General features: G+C 42.4%; 1 protein-coding gene across 3 annotated transcripts in view; it reads left to right on the top strand.

The window, feature by feature from the left end:
* The first annotated feature begins 12 nt into the window (after positions 1 to 12).
* The window catches only part of ZNF800 (zinc finger protein 800), a 21,824-nt gene continuing 14,191 nt past the window's right edge, over positions 13 to 7,645 (top strand). For 2 of the 3 annotated variants that reach the window (XM_031056937.1, XM_005420916.3), the window contains exons 1-2: positions 13 to 48; positions 7,138 to 7,434. The gene's annotated coding sequence lies outside the window, so the exon portion shown is untranslated. The remainder of the gene's footprint in view (positions 49 to 7,137; positions 7,435 to 7,645) is intronic. The other variant, XM_031056938.1, reaches the window with a different exon arrangement.

The raw sequence follows: 7,645 nt of genomic DNA, 5'->3' as shown, positions 1-7,645 counted from the left end.
AAGAGCGTACAGGAAAAAAATCACTGGACCGGAAGAAAACTGAATGCGGTAAGAAGATGCAAATTCATTATATAATACTGTAAGCAAGTCCTTAATTTTTCCTAATATATTTTGCCAGATTAATTCTTTTGTTAAGTAAACTACCTGTCCTGTGAGAAGCATACTTTTTTTTTTTACCCAGCCAGGCAGGTAAGCAAAAAGGTGAGAAATTTACACAGAATAATGCTTTAAGTGCCTTAAGGAAAGGTAAGCAAGACAAATTATTTTAAAGTGGCAAGTCATGCAGTAATTGTTAGTGATCTGTGAGGAGGAAAGAAGAATATTTGAACTCCTTGGCTAGTTGAATTTGAGTTCCCAACAGCACAAGTGTCCAAATCCCACATAAACACCCAAACTATATCATCAGCACAGTTAGACCTTTTCCTCCCTGTCTCTTGTAGGACTGGGTTACTGACTGCACTGATCTGATGATGCAGCATGTCTTCTTGGGGCATTACAATGGTCACTTCTTGTCACCTCAGTTGTTTCCAGCTGCACTGACTTTTTCTCAAACAGAGGATTTGCTCTGTATGCTCTCTCTCCTGCCAGAACCCACTGTCAGAAGGTGCAGCACTGAGATGGGCAGGCTGCATTCCAGCCCCCAAGCAGCCTTGCTGATGGCTGAACACCAGCTCATTCTTTCCACAGAACTGCAGTAATCACAAGCTAACTACTTTTAGGCCAGAATTTTTTTTCCTGCCTCTGTGTGAAGCTGTGTCACTGTGCAACCAGGAATCAAAGCTGAAGGGTGTAAAGGGAAAACAACAGAATAGGTTGAATCCATGATCAAATGATGACAAGGACCTCCAGGGGAGAGATGCAATGCAAATTGTTCCCCTTGCTAAACTTTATAGTCATGCACCAGAAAGCACAGAAGGGAATTAGACCTCATGAGAAGTCTAATTAATTATGAGTTTTAATAACTTTGTAAATAAATGAATTATGGGTAAGACAATACACATAGCAGGGTTTTTTCTATCCCAAAAGGGTAATGAAGCTTTATGTTAATTGGGGAACAGAGCATGAAAATGCAGCTTCTTGTTAGATTGGAATACACATTGACTAAGATTCAGAATTATTCTAGCCCAGGGATTTTCTGTAAGATATTGTCAAGGCTAAGGTATAAGAATAGTGTAAACATTGCAATTATGCAAATGTAGACTTGATGCAAATATAACTGAATTGAATTTTAAGATTTCACCAAAAACATGAGGCATGTAAGTGTGCACAATTTAAATACTGTAAGCAAACTGCATTGGATTATAAAATCATATCATGATAACCAGCTCATATCATTTCATTTGTAGTACATAGAAAACTTATAATGTACTTCTTTTGAGGTGACTGATACAGGAAAAAGCAACATAGAATTGTCTGAGTGATCTCACCTTTATCTGAAAGTTAACATATCTGTGCTCTAAAGACTAGTTTATTCATTTCCCATTAATAAATCTTTGGATAGAAATAAATAAACAACATTGGGAATTGCAACCAGAACTCAATATTGTTTTCCCCTTCCTCAAGTTAAGCTCACTCTCAATAGAACCAGGCTTTGTTAATTGTCTCTACAGTCCCCCAGCTCCTGAATTCATGATTTAACTGTGACTTGTGCTTAAAACAGATCTCTGACTTGTAGTATAGGATTTTGAAATCAAGGTATTCTACTTTCCTGGCAAGTGTTGTACCCATTTGGCCATCATGCTCAGAGACTCTAACAAAGGAGTCTTAATGTGCCCAAATCACAGAATATGTTGAGTTGGAAGGGACCCATCAGGTCGATTGAATCTAAGTCCTGTCTCTGCATAGGACACCCCAAGAATCACACCATCTGCATGAGAGTGTTGGCCAAACGCTTCCTGACCTGTCAGTATTGTTGTTGTGACCACTTCCCAAGGGAGCCTGTTCCAGTGCCTGGCCACCCTCTTGGTGAAAAACTTCCCTGATATCCAACCAGAATTTCCTCCAACTCAGCTTCATGCCATTCTCTCAAGTCCTGTTCACTACTTACAAGAGTCAAGAGATCAGTGTCTGTCCCTCCACTTTTCCTCATGAGGTTGTTGAGGACCACAGTGAGGACTCCCCTCAGTCTCCTCCAGGGTGAACAGACCAAGAGATCTCAGCAGTTCCTCATCTGTATTCCCTCTCAGAACCTTCACCATCCTTGTGACCCCCCTTTAGATGCTCTCTGATAAATCAGCATATTTTTTAAAATGTAGTGCCCAAAACTGCCCCAGCACTGGAGGTGAGGCTGCCCCAGCTCAGAGCAGTGCAGGACAATCCCCTCCCTTGCCCAGCTGGTGATGCTGTACCTGATGCCCCCCCAGGACAGGGTTGGCCCTCCTGGCTGCCAGGGCACTGCTGGCTCATCCAGCTTGCATTGACCAGGGCCCCAGGCCCCTTTCTGTGGTGCTGCTTTCCAGCCTCCTGTTCCCCAGCCCATACACACAACCAGAATTGCCCTGTCTCAGGTGCAGATTCTGGCACTTGTGCTTGTTAAACTTCATACAGTTGGTGATTATCCATTTTTCTAATTTGTTGAGGTCTCTCTGCCCTTGAAGGAGTCTGAATTTCTCTCAGGCTTCTATGTTTAATTTGTTACAACTTTTAATAATTAATTTGTTTAATATGGAGGTTCTGAATATACAGTTTTCATGAGATGCTTTCAGCAAGGACATTACATGAAACCACATCAAGTGAGTAAAATAGACTAAGAGTGATATATTAAGGAATGCTGGAATATCTGTATTTGTAGTGAAACACTTTATGAGTATGATTTGTGATACTTCTTGATTAGCACATATTACACTTGAGATCCTTCAGGGTTAATGCAAATACCTTCACCTCTGCAAAAATGAACTCTGTTCAGTGCAGCATCGTAGCATTAATTCACTCCAACTTACAATTATTTTCTCCTAGGAAAAATGACTGTGAAGCCAGGTGTTTCATCCAAAATGCAACCCAAATACAGAAAAAATGTTAGTGGTCATAGCATATGAGGAAAAGTTTAGTAATCAAACCTCACATCTCTTAGATGTATAAACAGATGGCAAGGCATCTCAGCAGGTGTTACTGCCAGCCCTTTGGCAAGACAAAACCTCTCAGTGGATACTAAACCTACTATCACACTGTTTGAGACAAAACTTCAATATTCTCTACCAAAAATATACTTCCCTTGCTAGAATAGTTCATGTATTTTGAAAGCACAATCCAGCAACTAAGAGAAATTGTCCTGAGTTTTGGATTTTTCAAAGCCATATTCACAATTCAGAAACAATTAAAAAATAATTTGATCATCAAGTTGTAACAGAAGACTTCGTTCAAAACTTCTCACCAGCTCCACATAATCTAGAAGACAATGAATAAATAAAGATTCTGCTTCAAAATCTGCTGGCTATGTTGAGAACATTGGCCAGGGAATGAAAGCTAAAATCAAACCCCCTCCCCTAATAATATATTTTATGCCTAGAATTTACATGAAATGCATCAAAAATATTTTCATCCTTACCTTTGTTATATGCAAATGCATCCTGTACATTTCACATTGTATCTGGTTTCACTGTGAATTTCCATATTCCCTGGATACAAGCTAATTATGGGTTGTATGAAGAATTATGTATTGTTCTAAAAATCTTTTTCATTTTCATTGAATCTTATCTATATAAGACAAAAAGAAAGTTATTATAAATTTCAATTACTGTTCATATTTTAAAGAGGAATATTCTATTTTATAAAGTCAGACAACATCATATGCTTGTTCTTTTTACACACAATGAAACTCAAATTGGATCCAAGTTCCAGTTTAACCCCTTGGATGAACAACTGCAGCACTGTATTGTGAAGTGAGCTGTACTGGAATCTTTCCTACCCTGATCCAAATTTCTCTTATTCAATGGCTGGCTACTGGCTGAAAGGACTCCACCCTGCAAGCACCCTCCTGAAGGCACCTTCTGCTCGGTCAGATGGAACTACCTGATCTGTGCTGGCAGCTTTTATCAGTCCCAGAGACGCCTTGCACATGTCTGGCTGACCGGTCAAAATTTGGGTGTGGTTGTTTGCCCATGTTACTAATTAGTTACATTGTAAATACCTGAGGAGTTAAACAGCACTATACAGATTAGGGCCTTCCACCCACAACGGGGTTACAAGGTCAGCTAAATTACTAAGATTTACACATTCATGCAACGGTGACCATTTAAGGTCTTCCTTAAGTTAAGAACACAAAGTTCAGAAAAAGTTATGGAACACAAAAGCTATGAAAATGTGTTTAAGGTAGAATAAGATTTCAGTTGCTGTTTGGCCATTTTCCAAAAATATGCACTTCCACCTCCCAAAAAATACAGTAATAGAGAAGTTGACCTTAGTTGGAATTTCTAAAATTGGAGAGGGGGAAGGCAGAAAGGCATATTTTGTATAACCCATGTCATGGTCTTTTATGATGAAATGAGTGGCTGAAACCAGGGTGTGTCTGACATACTGGAGGACAGGGTTGCTCTGTGAGAACACCTTGAACAAACTGGAGAATGTTCAATACCTGACAAAGCCTTGCACCTAGGGCAAAACCCCCCAAGCACTGGTATAGGCTGAGGACTGACTAATGAGACAGCAGCTCTGCAAAAAGAGCCTGTGGGTCCCAGTTAAACAGTGAAATGAGGATCAATAGTGCAACTTTGAGGTGATTAAGACTTACCACTATACTGGGCCACATCAACATCACAGTGGGTGAAGGGAGATGATTATTCACTACTTGCCATTTGTGAAGCCACTTCTGCAACACTGTGTCCAGTTTGGGCTCTTAAGTAGGCAAGGAATACTTAGAAGATTAAAAGTATCCAGAAGAAGGTAACCAAGATGGTTCCAGGGGTTGGAACATGTGACAGAAGGAGAGGCTAAAGGAACTTCATCTTGAGGAGAACACTGGGAGGACACAATCCCAATGCTTCACTGAATGAGGGGTTATTAAGAAGGAGGAACTTTTCACTTTTTGGGAGGTGAATAGGAAAAGGACAAGGAAGAATGGCCATTGGCATTATCTGGATGCCAGTGTCCCTCCAAAGCTGCTCTATCCCTTCCCTCCTCAACTGCACAGCGGAGGGAAAAATAATGAAATCTCATGAGCTGAGGTAAGGATGGGGAGAGATCTGTCAGTGTCATGGCAAAACAGACCCAGCTTGAAGGAATCAGTTGAACACAATCAAAATCAGAGTAGGATAATGAGAAGTAAAATAAATTTTAAAAATACATTGTCCCCACTTCTCCCTCTTTCCAGGGATTAACTTTATTCCCAAATCTTTACCTCCCCAGCAGTGGTGCACAGGGACAGGTGGTTATTATGGTTATGGTCAGCTCATCACATTATTTCTGCTGCTGCTTCCTTCTCAGGGAGAGGAGTCCTTCCCACAGGCTGCAGTTCTTCATGAACTGCTTCAGCATGGGTCCTTTTTTCAACAGAGGGGAAATCCTTCAGGAGCAAATGGTTCCAGCATGGGTCCCCCAAGGGATCACAAGTCCTGCTGGCAAACCTGCTCTAGCATGGGCTCCCCTATCCTCAGGCCACAGGTCCTGCCAGGGTGAGCTTCCCACAGGGTCACAGCCTCCTTTGGGCATCCACCTGCTCTGGTCTGGGCTCCTCCAGGGGCTGCAGGTGGATCTCTGCTCCCCCTGTTCCTCCCTGGGCTGCAAGGGCCCAGCTGCCTCCCCATGGGCTGCACCACGGGCTGCAGGGGAATCCCAGCTCTGGTGCCTGGAGCACCTCCTGCCTCCCCATCTTCCTTCACTGACCTTGGTGTCTGCAGGGCTGTTTCTCACATATTCTCACTCTGTTCTTCTCTGGCCACAATTACTTCTGTGCAGTTACTTTTTTTCTTAAACATGTTATCACAGAGGCTTTACTACCAGCAATGACTAACCCAGCCTTGACCAGTGGTGGGTCCATCTTGGAGCTGGCTGGCATTAGCTCTGCCACATGAAGGAAGCTTCCAGAAGCTTCTCAGACAAACCACTCTTACAGGTCAGTCACTAGCAAAATCTTGCCATGCAAGCATAATATAGGCCATAGGCTGCAAAAAGAGAAACTTTCATTGAATTAGAAGGAGAAAAAAAAATCCTATTGAGAGTGGCTAAACACAGAAACCCAAATACAGCCAAAAGATTCTAAATCTCCATTGCTGGTTTATGATTTGCCAGTTGATTTTTCCTTTCTTACTTTTTGATCACTGAGTGAAATTGTATTGGTGACATGGCTACCAATGTCCACAGTAAATGTCCAAGATGCAAAGTTAAACTGCTATAACCCTACTGTTTCAATATTCTTAGTACAGTATCATCAGTGAGAATGTAAGATCGTCTTTGAGCCTGACTCCCATGTCTCCTGGGAGGTGGGGAATGTTAATTCTAAGTTCAATACTTATCGGGCAAGTACAACAGTCAGTAAGGAGGCTGCTGCGCAGAACTAGAGCTGGCAGCTGTGTTCATGGCACTGTTACCCATGAGCTTTACAGTTTTATCCAAGTGCTCTCTACATAGGCTGAACATGGCTGGTAGAGATTATGCCTCTTCCACTGTGTGCTAAAACACAGCAGAGCTCAGGATGTAGCTAAACTCAAGGTGAGAGCACCTCTGTACATACACAATGACCTGTGTTAGGTTGTCTGACACAAAGGTTTCAACTGAGTTCTGCTGTTCCTCAGAATTAAGATGCTATTTGGCACTCAGCTGTTTGAACTGTTCTCTGACACTTAAAGGGTTTCCAGTTTATTTACCAAAATCCAAATGCAACTGATGGAGTCTGAATTTGGTCTCATGTTGCTTTGGAAAAAGAAGACTTATTGATTAAATCAATGTCTGTATTTTAAAAGAAGACATTTTTGTGCACAAGTTGATGGCCACAGATGGTGAGGTCTCTCCATGTCTGATTTGAGAAAGCGTGAGACATCTTACACAGACTGTAATGTGATTTGGAACTTTGTCTCAAACCATCAGTCCTATCTCCATTAAGTGATGCTATTACAAGCCAAAGCTTCACAGATTGTTTTTGTGTTAGTACCATCACTAAGCATTATTTCCTGCGATGATGTGCTTATTCCTGACATTATCTTACAGATTCTTCTTCAACGGCAGAAGTTGTTCCTTAAGCGTATGAAGAGTTAATCTTACCTTTCCTTTGGCAAAAGCCAAGCATCACCTACTCAACAACCCGAGGTGCCTACAGAAGTGCACTAAAACAGCACAGGACTAAACAGGACTCTCTGGAAACGTGTCTGGAGACACCGGCTGCCCTCCTGCTCACTGCACTGCACCGACGTCCTGCGGCCAGTATTTGGCATAGACATCACACAATTCTTCAGAACACGAGTTTTTCCTCCAGTTTTCCAAAACATTAATCTACGCTTTTCCTTGGTAGGTCTATTAGAACAACCGGTGGTTTGGTTCATAATTTTTTACACTGTAAAGGCGCAGACCAGGCTGAAAGGGGGCAGAAATGCCAGCTCCAGGGATGTTGGCTGCTCCCACGTGTGTCCGGGCACCGGTGCGCCAGGGCAGCGCTGCGCAGCACGGCCGGTCAGCGCGGGCCTTTCTCCCCGCCGGGACAAAGACGGCGCCGGTTCCC

The sequence above is a fragment of the Geospiza fortis genome, unplaced genomic scaffold, assembly GCF_000277835.1.
Source record: "Geospiza fortis unplaced genomic scaffold, GeoFor_1.0 scaffold195, whole genome shotgun sequence".
NCBI classification, from domain to species: Eukaryota; Metazoa; Chordata; class Aves; order Passeriformes; family Thraupidae; genus Geospiza; species Geospiza fortis.
This window is presented reverse-complemented; position numbering and strand designations above follow the sequence as displayed.